This window comes from Scleropages formosus, chromosome 14 (genome assembly GCF_900964775.1).
Source record: "Scleropages formosus chromosome 14, fSclFor1.1, whole genome shotgun sequence".
Taxonomy (NCBI): Eukaryota; Metazoa; Chordata; class Actinopteri; order Osteoglossiformes; family Osteoglossidae; genus Scleropages; species Scleropages formosus.
Genome location: NC_041819.1, coordinates 2,461,901 through 2,478,584, shown reverse-complemented (window position 1 = coordinate 2,478,584; position 16,684 = coordinate 2,461,901). Strand labels below are relative to the sequence as shown.

The window sequence follows — 16,684 nt, the reverse complement described above, 5'->3', positions numbered from 1 at the left end:
AATCTGCAGCACTAAAACAAATCAGTATTCCAGCAAATGTGCAAAGTCTGTAGAAATTTGACATCGGAAGTCCCACTGGGCCACTGGCTTCTTAACATGAAAGCAGTGGACAGTGAAACATCTCTGTAAATCGGGCTTTAATTCTGCGCCTCCTTTTGCATTATTAAACTGTTCAGGTATCCCAGAACAAAGCGATTCCCACAAAGTGAGAGGAATGACAGCGAGGCTCAGCTCAAATGCGTCACGGACGTCTTCAGCTTGCATACAAATATCCACAGGGCCTCATCAAAGGTTGCAGAAGGTTATTTGGACCGGCTCAGACTTGACTATTGTTCTAGCTGAATTTCTAAGGGGGGAATTATTTTCTGGATCTATTTTGTACATTTTTATATATTTTTTTTTTATTCACTTATTCTATTTTATTATCTGTGTCTTGTCACTGTTATTCTATCTGTGCTATGGAAGTTTTTGTCACCAAGACAAATTCCTTGTATGTGTAAACATACTTGGCAATAAAGCTCGTTCTGATTCTGGAAAAAAAAAAAAACACAGCAAAGCATTTTTCCTGCAGAGTAAAGGGAAAACGGTTAGCAATTATGAGAAATGCAACGCAATATGCCATGCAGGGGGCAGTTAACGATAGGGCAGCTCAACCGGTGACGCATCGCTCCTCCGCATCAGCCCTCTCCCTGCAGCCTACCTCCACCCAGCAGGGGCTAAGAAGCAAAACATCACAAACAAGCCTCACCCTGGAAAAGGGGTGTGGTGGAGGCATGTTCTAACAATTTATATTCTGCATCAGCTATTGAAATCTGTCATGACACTGTGGCGAATTCAAGCCGAGATGAGGCACAGAGCACAGGCTGGCTATAAATCTTGCAAGTGTGGTGAAAATACAAAACCGTCCCGAAAAGTAACAGTCGAACCGCCGCTCCCTCCTCCTGGACCGTCATCCTTCCTTGTATTCTGAAAAAAATCGCTGAGATTTCTACTCTTTTACTTTCTTTTTCCACCTGCCATACATCTTCTTTTTAACCAAACCTCCTAATTAAGGCCATTTTGAGTCTTTCAAGCCCATTTAGTGAAATCCTTGATTGGTCTCGGACACTCACATGACCCATGCTCCCCCTTAATAGGATCCTTGCATATTAATCCCTGCACACTTTGACAGGCTCAGCATCTTACCAATGATCTGGAGTGGAATCCAGGATCAGTATCATTTTAAGCATGCTATGTGCAAGTTGCCTTTTTTAACATGTCAGCTGTGTATGGCACAAACTGTCTTTCATTGCATTTCAACCAGAACAATTTTTTTTTTTTTTTTTAAAGGAAATTAAATCATGAGTTAGTTTTAATGAACCATCTCTCCATTTACTAATACAGCCTATAGTGAACAATAACCCATGTGCTGAAAAAGTTCTTGAAATAGCTACCGATGGAAAAAAGTGGCCGCCTCCCAAGCAGAAGCAAGCAAGAAGATTTAATTGCACTAGCAATACAAGGTACAAATGTATAAAGTGAAACTGACTAATTGCAAAATGACAAAAAAAGTGATACTGCTATTAGCTTCTGTATTGCTGATGACTTCACCTGAAGACAATTACAATAATTGATAAACTTTATAACTACTAATTTAGACAACAGGGTGTTTTTACAGTGTCAGTTTAGGGCAAGTGCCCCAACTGAGGCTACAGCTGTAGGAGTGGGATGCAAGACAGGACTTGCAGATTACAAGGCAAGACCAAAACCCACTAGGCTACCAGAAGATAATATTTATCGCAGTTTGATAAACAACCTTTACTGCAGTTGACATGAAAGTTGTCCTGTTTCCAGCATGCATTACTTTCCATAATTTGTACACTGTTTAAAAAAAAAAATAAAACAGCACACAGGGTTTTTGATCATTGCTAATAGGAGCCACTGTCCTCCGCTCCTGTGTCCCAGCAGGCAGCAGTGTTGGCAGCCACACTCGTTTCCAGCATGCCTATCTCTGAAAATATGTGATTCTAGGATGCTTCAGGTGGCATGACTTCTTGGAAGAGAAGTGATCCATTCCGCAGTTATAACCAATCATTAAAGAGCACAGCAAAAACTGTTTTTTTTTTTTTTTTATAAAAAATACCCAAATGGTGCTCAATGCTTATGATATGCATTAACAACTAGAGATAGCACTTGACACTTAAAACAGATATGATCAGACCTTCCCGCTGATTAACACAGCAGGGCCCAATCGCTTGAGCTCGTGAGTCTCGCGGCTGTTTCCTAGGCAACGAAAAGACCCTTGCCCTTCCCCGCGCTCCTGATATACGCTTGGAAGGTACCAATATGATCGTGTTGGGGGGGAGGGAGGGGGGGGGGGGTGACAATTTTTTTGGCTTACAATTGTGTCCACTTTAGATCAAACACAATATTAATGAATATTTTCAAAGTACTCTATACAATTATATCTGATATGTTGGTGTTTAATGAGTACGTTAGTAAGGTAGTATTGATTTGTGATATAGAGTCACCCCCCTCTAGCTAATCGGACATGTTGTTTTCCACGAGCTGCAGAGAAGGGCTTGTTGCTCGTCCGGCTTCAACGCTGAGTTACAGAAAAAGGGAAATAAAGCTTCTTCTTTCGTGGAATTAACTTTATGTTTTAAATTAAGTTTTTTTTTTTTTTTTTTTTTTTTTTAAAGAAAAAACAGACGAGTCGCCTTAATTGACTACACTGTTTTATTGTTATAGCTTCTGTTTTTGAAGCGCCGCGAGCCCCGCCGCTCGGAGACGCCGGGACGCAGGTCAGTGAAGGAGTGAGGCGGGGCGGGAGGCACTGGGTAGCCGCAGAACTTGACTCGGCTCCCGCAGGACCGAGTGCCTTGTTGGTCGAACGACCGCCGCAGTCGCCGGTGTGTAGTTTATCTTTTCCATATATTATATGCATACACTTTTTTCTGAGGTGGTTACTACGACTGCGCAGCTCCAGACATGAGCCGACCGGACCGCTCGTCGTGGGCGCCCGGCTGAGTTACTACTACTAGCTGAGCAGCTACTGCTGAGAGTCTCGTAACAACTAACAATCTGTCATAGTATAAACAGCGTAAGTGTAGCACCGGCCGGCCGAGGGGTCGACTGTCCACCCGGACCTCGCGAGAAACTCCTCGCCATGCCAGAGTCGGGGCGTTGGGGGGCAGAGCGTCGTGGACCAGCCGTTCACCGCGTTTCTTGGGCGGGACCGGCGGAGCACCGGATGGCTTCTCTCACAGCATGACATGTACTACTTCTCTCTAACTTTCTAACTGTCCTTTATTTTAACTTACTTGTATGACTGTTTTACTACTAGTCTGCTGTCTGTCTAGTGGTGAGTTAGTTAACTTGCCCGTGTCACTGCGATAACTAGTTACTAGTCTATACCGGGTTGGTTAATTTACCTGCCTGGGCCGGGGACTAGTTGGTTAATTTAACTAGTAGTGGTGCCGGTGAGTTAACTGCGTTGCTAACTTACCTGTATGATTATGTTTACTAGTAGGGGTACCGATGAGTTAACTTGCCTGCGTCACTGTGTTTACTTCTGTGTTACCTTTGCTTTGTCAGTAAGTGCTGGTCCGGGGGGGGGGTGCAGGATCTCGGTCATCCAGAGACTATCCAGGAAGTGCAGGGCGTGACGTCAGTCTGTCACAGCGCAATCGCACTCACTCTCACATATTCACACACTGAGGCCAATTTAAAGTCACAGCTTCCCCTGAAATGCATGTGTTTGGACTGTGGGAGGGAACAAGAGCACCTGGAGGAAACTCGCAGAAGCAAAGGGAGAACACAGGAGCTCTGCGCAGACAGGGCCGGCTTCGAACCCACATTCGAACACAGCCCAGCTGTGAGGCGTCGACGCTACCTGCTGCACCAGCATGCGCTCGTGATGACTAATGAACAGGAAAAGTGCATTTTTCTGCTGACGGGGTTAGATTGTTCACGTTGTGTAGTTTGGATACACGGAGGCGTGGAGGAGCTATGGCGGTTGACATGAGCCAGTTAATGTCTTGTCCTGCACAACGGTGCAATTGCTCATAGTTACTGATATGAAAGGACAGGTATTAAGATGATTTTGTCAATCTCAGTAATCTTTAATGCATGTGTGACCTAAATAGAGCTATAATTCAGTTATGTGATTTTGAGGTGCGCCTACCTGTTGCGCACCGGCTGGCTGATTTCCCGCAAGGATATGGCGACGGGTTCGCACCGTGTGTCCGTGGATGGCGTTTCAGTTTATATCCCATGCAAAGCTGACCTTTTGCAGTGCGATTTATTTGTGAACAAATGGAAGATTGTGCTCAGAGTTGACTGATATCGCCCAATCTGTGCTCTTTGCTGCCGTAGCCTTGGAAACCATCTGTGTGGAGTGTTGAACGCTGGGGATCGAATCATGGACGAGAATCCTTGGTCTCCACAGTGAAATTCTGACTCTTTTGCATGTTTTCTGGTCCTTAGTGACGTCATTAAAATAACTGAGTAATCTTGTCTCTGATGGAGCAGAAGCGTGCTGTAGAGAGCCAGGTTCATATCCCAGGAGTGACTGTGCTGTGCTTTGAGAGCGTTCATGTACTACATTTATATACACAGTATTGTAACCGAGCAAAGCGTTATGTAAGCTGCCCACGGTAAGGTTGCCTGCTTGGCAAATAAATGGTATTTTAGTTTAGGATCCTGACTGGAGGTATTTAAGTTTACCATTTCCAGCCGAAAGACAACAGACCCTTAATTGTCATTACAATTAAAACCACGGGGGATCAGTAATAATACAGCTGCGTTTTTTGTTTAAACCAGTTTATATTTTAAGAACAAGGACCCAGGTCTTTGTAGATCAGTATTACTTGATATTTCTGTATAATACTGTGGCACGCAGCGCCGTGGGTTTGGATGGGGCAAAGAAGGACGCAGGGGCGGCGTCCATTATGAACTGTTTATTTGAACACCAGCACCAGGGAAATAATGCTGTCGTTCCGAGGACCCCGTTTCCTTCAGGACCTGCGCCTACAACCAGCCTTCCCAGCCTGCTTAGCGCCCCCAGGCTCTCCCCCACACTGCTAGGCACAGTCACCCCATCATTTTCCTCCTGAGTGCCCCCAGTGGTTGCATACCCACATTTAACATTATTCCCCACAATAATGCAACTATTTACATGAAACATCTTCCCACCTAAGCACAGTAACACGGGTCATTAAATACAGGGCATCTTGGACATGAGCACCAAACCACAATACCTGGGACCTTGCTTATGTTTACCCATGTAGTTGTAGTACACGCATTCTTAGATGTACAGTTGTGTCTGTACTGTGGTATACATACGTGCGTGTGTGTATGCTACATATGTGAAATATGTGTGAATATATGATGCCAGTAGGTCTTGTAATGGTTGGAGTTGGCACCTTGCATCTGAAAGACTCGTTCAAATCCCGCCTCCTGCTGTAGACCCATGAGCAAGGTATTTACCCTGAACTGATACAGTAAAAATACCCATCTGTGTCAATGTGTGAATTGTTTAGTCTACTTTAGTACACAAACCTAGCAATGTAAGTCACTGTGGGGAAATGCATCGGCTAAATGAATGAATAATACATAAAGGAAGTAAAAAGATATAATTTTTAATGCCAGTTGCTGGGAGATTATCTTTTCTACTGTATTAAGACATGCTGAAGATTAAAAATGGTAATGCAGGTTCATAATGTGTGCGTTTGCAGTGTCTTTTTCTTTGTGTTGGATGTCACACCCTTGGAATGTAAACTGTGACAGCCGTGTTGCTAGAAAATGGGATTAGAGACGATAATCTCGTAGCACGTTTGTTTGGTGCGTTTCACTGAATCCAAAGTCTACAAATTGAGTCTGCCAGATAGATATCTTGTTGCTGATCTGACAAAGGTCATGTGGATTGCGAGATGCGATGGATGCGGGACAGAAAAGAAAAAGGTCTACGGTGTCAGTATTTGGACCTGGATTCACAGCTGAACACAAGTTTGTTGACCAGTGGGGTTGGATGCATTTTAACTGCTCGTTGGTTGTTCGCTCTCACTGCACGTCCACTTGTGAAAAGCAGCCTGTAGTTCTGTAACGCGTTTGAAAATGAACTTATAATGATTCTTATGCATCACATAAAATGGGGTTTCCAAATAAACAGGATTTAGAGTTTCTTTGGTGTCGAAGGCATGGGGCCGTTACTCTCTTTTGATGTTTGTCTGGCTCTGTAATATCACACCTTGCTTTATTTTCATATTTAAAGTTTAGGAAAATGAAAGTGGTGTTTTGAATCTTTGTAATTCTGTGTGTCATGACATTACCATGTTATATGAGGTCTGGTGCAAAGAAGGCCAGAGATGGGATGAAAAGTTCTTTATAATGGGTGCAGGTTTGCAAGCAATACTCTTCTAGATTATTTACTGTTTACTGACTATTTACTGTTTGTTTTGAGAAATTGTCATGATTTCAGACTTACAGGACCAAGTACTTTAATGCAACTGGAACACAACCTGGGAATGTTTAATGTTTTAGCATGACCTCCAAATAAAGAAGAGCTTTGTTCAGCTGTCTGTGGGCTGTTTATTTAGATTGCCAGCTTTCTGTAAAGATACGTTTGATGGCTCAAATATTTAAAGCTGTTCGCGCCATTCTAAAGCTGTACTATTATTGAAATAAGATTTCAGAAGCTCTCACTTTTGAAACACAGTCTCAAGAAGATATTTTCTGCCATCTTATATATATGTAATGCATTATACAATTGATTTTGTTAATCAAAAAGCAAATGTTAAAACAGCAACAACAAAATAAAATCTTTGACCCTTCATATTGAGATGAAATAGTATTTGGAGCCCTTGACACAGAATCCAGACATTGTTTACTGTATCTTCAAAGCTCCTGGAAGAAGAGAGAGTTTCTTGTGCCTTGGCTTGCTGACTTTCCAATTCGCGCTTACTTCTGAAGCTTTGCTGCTGTCTGGGGTGCATTACTCTCACACTGCTCAGTAAGCCTTCCTAATCTAGCGCCGAACAAGCCTAGATCTCGGTGAGATGGTGTAAGGGACGTCCGCCAACGCCCAAACTCTCGACTCCATCCTTTTTAACTATTGAAACGAGCTGAGGAACTCTGAAACAGCCTTGGCATGGTGCGAACCAGCTTGCGTTTTCCTTTTCTCTTGACTGTTCTGGTGTCGAAGTCCAGCTGGCAGCATAGATCACGACATATTTAAGCACTTTGCTTTACTGTTCGAAACACACTCGCACTACTTTTTTTAGTGATGGTAATAAAAATTAGCATCTTGAACGCCATAGTTCTGCAAAGTATGTTTCTATTACCAGAAGTTTAAAAAAAAAAAAAAGGAAAAAAAAGGAACTTTGTTTTAGTAACAATACCATACTTGGTCTACACAGAGAGGGTGATATCAAAACTTAATTTATTAATCCTCTACTGCCTAATACTTGTAAGTTGTATATATTTTGTCACCTTGCTTTGTGACCATAAAATGTTAAATCGTGACATGATTAGTTGCTAATGGAGAATTTGGTATTTAAGAATTTTCTGCTCGCTTAGGCATTCCTTCAACTTGTTTACGTTCCTAGAATATTGCTTAAGGGTGGAAATTGTTCCTTTTTTTAATGGTTTATGGCACTTTTAGCCTTTCCATATTTATGAATAATGTAAGTCAGTCACGAATTTGTTTAGTATTCCCCCTTGTGCTCCTCAGGATAACTATTCTCCTGTGGAAGATTGAGCAAATAAATAAATCACTTTTTAAGCTTTTCCCACAATGTTTTGTAAAAGTTGTTTGGCCTTCTGAATCAGCTGGAAGTATCCACATACCCTTCTGGTGGATTAACTTTGTGGGAATGTCCCTTTTCGCTTCTCTGAAAAGAAAACTAAGACATTTTTAGTTGTTTATAGTGTTTTATGTCTCTCTAGTGGTTCTTGACACTGTTTCGGAGAAACCCGGCCTGCCCTCGCTGAACTCTTTAGCACTGCTGCAGTAGCCATTGCACCATGTCAGAAGCTCCTGGTGGCAGGATACCTTCCTTCACAGAGGAATCTCCCCTTCTGCTTTTGTATTAATAATAATAATAATAATAATAATAATAATAATAATAATATTATTATTATTCATTTAACTGACACCTGTTAGATTTGTATTCAAAGCTATTTGTAATGATTAACCCATTTGTACACCTTGGTCATTTTTATTGTACCAGTTTAGGGAAAGCAGCTTGATCAAGGATGATACAGCAGGAGGTGGCATTCAAGCTCAGGTCCTCTGATTGCAAAGCAACAGCTCTAACTGCTATGCTTCTTATGTAGCAGTAGTTCAGTAACAAGGTTTTTTTTCATTATTACACTATCATGTCTAAGCTTCAGAGCAGGTCTTGTAGGGGAGACTTAACTTGGCTGTTTGGTAGCGGAAGCACAAATATGGTTGTACGTAATGAAAAGACTGCTCCTCTTTGGTGTCACACATCACTGGAAATTACAGCATGAAATGAATCCTTTCGTTTTACGGTAAATTGTATTTTCCTGTGTAATCACATAGTGCATTCCACACATTCTGTACAATACATTACTTTGTCCGTGAGTGTATATAATGGCTTAAATAAAAACATTGCTGGGGGAAAATCACAAGATGGCTAGCTGTGTTTGCAGTGTCTCAATTTTTATTACTTCCCCCCCTTTTGTGTAGGAGAAAAAATTAAAAAAAAAAAAAAAGTGGTAAAATGTGGGCACTTGAACTATCTGGAGTTCAGTTTATCATATAGTTTGAGTTAACGCGAATAAAACACGTACAAATCAAACCAGCCGATAATGGTATTATGTGTGCATTACAGTTTCATTAGGCAGGTGCCTTTTTTCCAGCGTATTTCGTTTAAAGGAAGAAAACAATCGCTTCCGCTTTGCTTTGCTTGAAAATAAGGAAATGCCTTTAAGATTAGCGTTTATGGGGCTGTCATTGGTGGCTCTGATGTCATCCAGTCAGTCACAGCACTCGAGCCAATGATGAAGTGGCAGGCCGAGCTGCCATTGGTGGTGATTTAAGGGGAGGGGCTTGCTGTAGGCTGGCAGCAGGAAGGGGGCGGTTGGGGTGGGGGCAGCTGGAAATGTTTGAGCCCGAGAGTTCAGCAGACACTCTTGTGTTTCGCGCAGCGCTGTTGAAAGGGAGCCCCCGTGTTGGCATGGGCCTGGAGCAGACAGCGGCAAGCAGGGAATGACCGCAGTTTGCAGCAGCACCGCCACTGCCGCCGCCTTCAGATAACGCCTAACCTGGAGCAGCTCCGCCGCTGCATTCCATGCTCCTGCGCTGGGCTTAGGAGAGGCTGAAAGGAGCTACAGGACTCGGGTGAGCGAGGTGGGAGGACCGCTTTCTCAGTTCTTTTTTCCCCCTCCCTCGTGTTTTAAGAGAGGAGTTTGCTGCAGTATGGTGCATACCATGTGTCGGGGGGGAGGGGAGGGGAGGGGGAGGGAGAAGGAAGCGTGCCGGCGGCAGTGCAGACAGACCCAGAAGCTGCTCCCGCCGCCTTCACCCGCCACAGCGTGTCCTCCCATGTCCCTCGCACAGCCGACGTGTCCTTCCGCAGCGCTGCTGGGAAATCACTTTGGGGGGGGAGGTTGCCTTTCTCGACCTCTAGGAAAGGAAGAGGTGCCTCATGCTTTATGTGTGCTGTGTGACACAGTTTCCACCGAGTTTGGGTGCCCCAACACACACCCGGTGAAATGTGTGCGTAATACGTACATTTCTGTTTGGGGTCATGCTGTCGGTGAGGGTATTAATGTGAAGGTGCACATGTGTCTGATGGCTCTGGGATTAGCCAGTCTTGTGCTGAGTGAGGTCAAACGTCATCTACAGAGTTTATAAAGGATTCCCCCACCAACACACTTTAACGTGATGTGGGATGAATGTCAGGTCCCCTACATTTGTGCGGATGTTTTCCAGTCATTCTATCAGCGACTGGTAAAATGCTGTGCCGCCGTCTCCATCCGTAGCGCCAGAATCAGCGGGGACGCTCGGAGCTGCGCTGCTCGGAAGGCAAAGGCAGGAAAGACCGGGTTCATGTCAAACAGTTGGCAAACATGTCGGGAGGAAAAGGGTGTATTTGAAATGGAAGACCGTCCCTGCCCTTCCTGTTTAAGAAGGCTGCAGGGAGGCCAAAGCCAGTGGCTCTTCATTAACAAGGCCTAGCGAGCGGCAGCAAGTCCCTAAATTAATTTTGGAGCACAGTGACAGAAGCACGAAAAGCTAATCAGCCCTGCGCTTTATACTGCCTTGCCAGATGACTTCAGTTTCGGCCACTTTTGCATTGAGTTTCACGTTTTAAGTAAACGTTCGACACGGCTGTTCGTGCTCAAGAGGGAAGAGCTGAATCACCGAGCCGACGTTTTTAAAATGCTGTTATGACTTTGCATTTTCGGTTGCCTCGTGGAACTCGATATTACCATTATTGCTGGAAAGCATTTCAAATGTTTGTTATTCTTTCTCATCCCTCAGGCCTCTTAAAATGATGGCTTTTCCTTCAGTTCCGTCTTTGCTCTTGGTTCTAGTTTCGTGGTGGAGGAGTTCTTTTTCACGCAAGGATTGAGTCTGAATCTGCTTCCTTGGAAATGCAGGCCACCGAAAACGGAGAGAGCGCTGCGGGCGCAGTATTTTTATGCAAAGGTCACTAGATCTTTGTCAGCAACCGAACCTCGTGAACCACCGGTGTTCCATTAGCAGAACAAATTAATTAAATTGCACATTGACTCAGAATTTGGACGACTGTGAGAAATTCCTTGGACGATGCATCAAGCTCATTGGACAGGCATTTATTTGGAATTCCTGGTGGGAAGGACCACGGCTCTAGATAAGCGGCAAATGATCTTATTGAGAAATGCCGCATTAGTAAGACGAGGATAATTCGGGTCACAGCGGTTCAGTTCCTTGTTCTTGTTAAGGCTATTAGAATATGAGGCACTCGTCTGCTGACTCAGTAAAATACAATCTGCGTTGCCTCTGGTCTGTAACCTGCTTAGTCTAGTAACCTCTTTCGCACAGTTAAAATGCCGCTCATTCCATTCTACGCTCGCAAAGACTAGGCATTTCTGTACAAACTCCCGTGTGAGTCAAAGAAAAATGTGTCGGCACAATCAAGTAAATACTTGTTAATGACGCACTGTTCATTTCGTGAATGATGGGACCCGTGTCTTTATTTCATTTAAGTATGTTCATTTCTCTCATGTTTAGACCGGCTGCTTTAGTAATTTCGCCAGTCTAAAGAAATGTCGTAGAATGAATGTAACATGTCAACTTTTATTATTATCATCAGCATCATCCTGTAGATATTCTCTTGTAATTGCCACATAAGCATGTGAATCAATCGGACTCTAACAGGTTTAATACTCGTAGTAAATACTTTTTATATTCTGTATAAAGGAATAAAGGTTTGTTGTTGAAGAGGGGTCATAAATTGTTCACTTTTTTGTACTTTATTCACATTCATTTAATTCTCTCCCTGTATAATGCTAGTTTGGACTCAAGGAAGAAGTTACCTTGACTATTTTCATTAGGATTTAAGAGCTTCTTATTAGTGCAAGTATGACATTTTGTGGTTTAGTTTAACAGCTTTTAGTTTGGCCTTTTTGTGTGATTTACAGAGGCCTCTTGGATCCCAGCAGAGACCTGACAAACCCCTGCTTTGCATCCCACTGCTACAGTGGTGTGTTTGTGCATGGTGAGCACAGTAGTCATTGTTTGTTGCCTATTGTATACGGTGTCGTGAATGATCGATTTAACTAGCTAGTTGTTTCTAGTGGTGGTGGCGGCGATTGGCAGTTTGCCTGCGTTCCTTTAATTTAGCTGTTAATATCTTTTTTAATCAAAATTAATTGTATTAAAATAGTCTCATAATCCTTGAATTCTTCCTGCAGTTAGTTTTTGAAAAGATCCTTTGAAACCACTTGAGTTCAAGGTAGCAGGCCTCATTTTTTATGCATAAATAAAAATGCTGTAGGGTAAAACAATAGCATAATTTCCACTTCAGTGCTAGCTCATTTAACGCCCTCTTCTACTGCTAAAATATTTATTTACCGTGTGTCTCGGCATTTTTATTTAAGCAATGGATCCAATTAGTGCAACTTTCTCAATCTATTAAGGTGCGTAAATGCAAAAAGCAGCTCTGCGATTCACTCGGTGTTTTAGCTACACGTACATAGCAACCGACTAATCAAACACCATTGTCAGATCGCTCGCTGAAGACACACTTTCATAAATGTTCCCCATTACCAGCGATTTAGCTGCGCAATGTAGGTGGCAGCACGAGCGCCTCCTACAGGACTGTCATGAGTGAGAGATGGGCAGTGCCTCTGGCCTGGGATAACTCATCTGGCCAGTGTTGCATAGCTGAGCTTTGCATCACAGGAGAGCGTCCGTCTGCCGTCCGCTTCCTTGCACGTATATGGAGACAACTTGAACGCCAAAAAGTGAAAAGAAAGCTGGAGAATTCCAAACTGGGCCAGTGCACAATTACATCATGATGTACAGCACCGTGTGCTGTACCTGCATTTCCCCACTTTTCGCCACATTTCTCCCTGTGTGAATTAGTATTTAATGTATACCATATATAATGAGCTTAATTAATGAGTGTTTATTAATGTAGCAGCATGAATTTACTTCCATGGGCAAAATGACATTAGTACAATCAGTGCTTATTCCATTATTACAGATGTAAAACATGTTCCTGTTTAAGCCGTTTTTGACTGACTTTCTAGGAACAAATTCCCTATGTAAATGGCAGATTAACGGAGCTAATGCTGTAGCTGGTGTATTTAGCGAAACATGGGGACATGCATTTCAAGGGTTCAGAAACCACCTTGAAGAAGAGCATATGAAAGACAGAGTCCACAAATTTGTTATGATTAGGGATTTTATTATTAAATATTTTAGTAAGACCATACAGTGGCATCTCTGGCCTATTTTCCTGTAGCCTGATTTAGCACAAGCCTGATGGTCACGTTAGATGACCTATAATTCAGGAGGGTTCTGTGTACTAGTAGGTCCTTTTTCCCGATTATAGTATTACTATGTACGTCTGTCGGCTGTAAAATACTTCAGTCTGGTGCCATAGTGATAAAGTGCAATATCCCTGATAAATGTGACAAATTGCATGCTGGCAGAAGTTTGTCACTGTCAAATTTCAAAAAAGCAGCCGACGGGGGAAAAAAGGGTTCTGATTGAATATATGTCATTTTTTAGAGCTCAGAACTAATACCTTTCACTCACTGCCTTGGACCCCCTCTGTTAAACAAGGAGATGACCAAGATAATGCCGAACATCTAATAACCAGTGGGCCTAAGCCACACTAATCCGTAGGGTCTGATGTCAGCTGTGGTTTTACTTGGATTTCTCCCCTGACCTGGGTGCCCCCCCCCCCCCCCCACAAGAGAGTGTAGATGGGTCTGGAAGCTGCCTCCTGTCTGCAGTCATGGGCACCAGCTGGCCTGAGCCCCTTGCTGCAGAGGCTTCACACCCGCACGTTCCCATCCAACATTCAGATTTTTGTTTGCGTTATCTTTTTTTTTTTTTTTTTACCCCCCTCTTTTCTGCCCGTCAGGCCGTCTGTATGTAAATATAGCACAGTTCATAAATTGCTTGGGATTAAACTTTCATAAACCTGGGACCCAAACTTATTTGAGGCCCGCAGCAGTAATCACTCAAAACACGTCACCCTAATTAGCGGGAAGACTGCTGTCTGAAAGAGGGAGCCTTTTGGCTCCGCTCTCCGTTTATCCAGCATCAGGCGTCTGTTTTCCCCGGAATGTCGGGTTATCCGAGCGGTGCCGCACACAGCCGCAGTCTGTCCAGGAGACCTCCAGTCAACACCCACCTGAAGGAAGAGCAGAATTAATTTGCACAACTCACAAACATGGGTGTCGTAGGCGCATTCCTACCTGTACGCCATCTGTCATCCCCCGCTGGCTTGGACCGGGGGGGGCGAGAGGCGAGGAGAGGGGGTGTTCAGGCGGGGCTTCCGAAGGGGGATGTGTCGTATTGTTTTGAATAATGTGCCTTTTGGTTCCCGGGCAGCTGCCCCAGAGGTGTGAAACTCGAAGACCCGGAGCGTGTCCTTGACATTTATTGGAATCTTGGATCGAGTCTTGTTCACATAAAAACACACTGTAATAATAAACATCGTCTCCCACCGCCGGACATGTTGTAACCGTACCAGTCGGTAACGGCTACTTTTTTATTCCTCTGTCCTTTGCTGCAGTCGACTGTTTCGGGAGCGTTTTAAAGGATCTCTAATGATTTCCTGTGAGTTGATTTAAGTTTTTGTCTTTCAGACCGCTCCTGTCCTGTCATTGGTAAAATACTGCACGCTTATGATCATTCCTAGTCGCGTTGGGTTTTAATTGCTGCCTTCTTAAATGAACTTGAATAAACAATATTGTTTTAATAACAATCTTACCCATGCTTCATATTAAAAAGACTGTTAATTGTTAAAGGTCACACGTGACATCATTTCGACCACAGCTTGAGTGGTTGATCCTCTACTGCGAAAATGTGTTGTCAAGTCCTTTCTCAGACAGAATGCACATACAGTCAGAAAATTACTTTTGTTTTATAATCTGGATTCAACAGCTTTCATTTCCTGGGCAAACTGACTTTTAAACGCAGTCCTGAAGAGGTTCTTGACCACTCTCAAAATTCACACAAGGGATGTGTCACTGTTTGCACTCCTTAACTCGGGACTGTCCCTTCCTTACCCCCTGGCACATTTTAGACTGTCTCCCCTCGGCTGCTTGGCAAAACGTTCAGCGGAGTTTCCTCTGCTGTGGAACACTGGAACGGCATCGGCTGCTCGGGATTATTGTCTAATTCAAATATTTCTGACACTTGATGTGTTCGTCCATAGCGCTTACTTGAGCTGTGCCCAAATTCATCAAACAGTTTCTGATTCTAATTTTTAATTTCTGCCATCAATAGGTCTCTTGTTAGTGTAACTGGCTTACTTTTGGCCAAAGTCCTCCCCTCAACAGTTAGTCAGTTTTGTGATTTAAAAGGCTTAATAGATGAACAGTTGTCACTATGCTGTGGAATTTTGATGTCAGATCTATGGAACACATTAAAGTTACTTGATGGCAAAGCAGTGTTTCCTAAATGTTGGAAAACAGGAGATCTTTCTAGAGTTAATCTTGTTAACTAGTTTTATGAATAGAAATTTCAGTTGTAATTTTCTCAAAGCAGCCTGTTTGTTGCTGGTGACACTGCTTTGGATCTCTGTTAGGAATATGTATATGTATTTTCTTTTGCATAGCAGTTGTAACCGCAATTTTTGAAACACCAAGGTAATGAACGTGGCTGGATTGTTGATCATCTTGTTCTCCTTTTTAAATAGTCAGTGCCAATGTATACATGCATCTGATAACATATGAATTGTTTCAGTATGATTTAGTTTCAGTTTATACCAACCCTAGTCTGGTAGATTTAAGGGAAGCTATCTGAACACAGTCCAGTTGCGCCTGTTTTATTTCTCTAGTTTTAGGCTATAATATTTAAGGGTTGTGGCATTTACCATAGGGAAGTGTTCTCAGGAGCTCCATTCCAAGTGTTAGGTCAAAGGTGGTATATTTTCTTTTTTGCAAAATAGCCTGTTATTTCCAAAATTTTTTTTGTAAACATTCACAGTCCCAAAATACAGTGGGTAAAAAGTGTGTATGGACAAAGTTCCCAATTTAAGACTTCTGTATTGTCTTTCAAAACATTTATAGTGGCATTCCTACCCTTTAACCCAGTCGGCGTTTCCACCATGTCTTCAAGGCTATTTCTATTGCTGTCCAGAGCTGGAAAAGCCATCTCAAGACATGGCACACATAAATGGGGCATTATAGGTGTCTGCCTTTATCTGCATTCCAGCGGCGGCAGATGACCATACATGGACAATATGTGTGTTGATAATGTTTGAACAGAGAGCAGTACATTGCTCAAATGCTGTGGTCATCAGCACAAATGATTCTCCCGGTGCCTTTTTTCCCCCTCTTCTTCCTTCATTTGTTTTCTTTTTCTCAAAATTTTCTCTTCTAAATAAATGTCTTCAAGTTTCTGTAAAGTACCAACAAGAGAGAGGAGCTTATTATTCGTAGAAATGTGTATTTAATTGTAAGGTTAAATAAAAATGTTGATTCTTGAGCAGTAGAACTTGTGTAGAGATCAACTGAACTGATCAAAAGCACCATTCCACAATGTCTTTTTTGACACAATGGCTGTATTCTGTTTCGAGTTCAGTTTTACATAAGTATACTCTCTCTTTGTGAAGAGCTCCCCGTTTTACTGTGGGGGTGGTACAGATGTGAAATCATCACTTGAAGTATCATTTGTGCAAAACAAATTAGATTGCTTTATTATGAAATGGTCATAATGGAATTATTTTAGCTTTGGGTATGCTGTTGCTATGGGTCTGTTCATCTCATCAGAAAAGAACCCTAGCAACAAGATTGTAGAGCGAAAGAAAGACATAAGAACGCGGGATCTCCTTTTGCTTTCTGTTTTGTTATTAAAAATATGTGTTTGGTATGCATAAGAAGAACTAAACAGTAGGCGTGACAAAAAGATCCAAAATACATGTAAATACATTCGTTTTCATGCATTAAATGATTTATTGCTCAGTACGTCGTCATTAGTTGGCTTTTATTTTAGTAAGACATACTT

The 16,684-nt window shown here is 42.7% G+C and overlaps 1 protein-coding gene across 10 annotated transcripts in view; it reads left to right on the top strand.

The window, feature by feature from the left end:
• The first annotated feature begins 2,549 nt into the window (after positions 1-2,549).
• Positions 2,550-16,684, top strand: part of mbnl2 (muscleblind-like splicing regulator 2) — a 58,274-nt gene continuing 44,139 nt past the window's right edge. For 7 of the 10 annotated variants that reach the window (XM_018725094.2, XM_029257951.1, XM_029257950.1 and 4 more), the window contains exons 1-2: positions 2,550-2,783; positions 9,154-9,355. The gene's annotated coding sequence lies outside the window, so the exon portion shown is untranslated. Of the gene's footprint in view, positions 2,784-2,806; positions 2,892-9,153; positions 9,356-16,684 lie in introns of those variants that run through there. The other 3 variants (XM_018725044.2, XM_018725034.2, XM_018725054.2) reach the window with 3 other exon arrangements.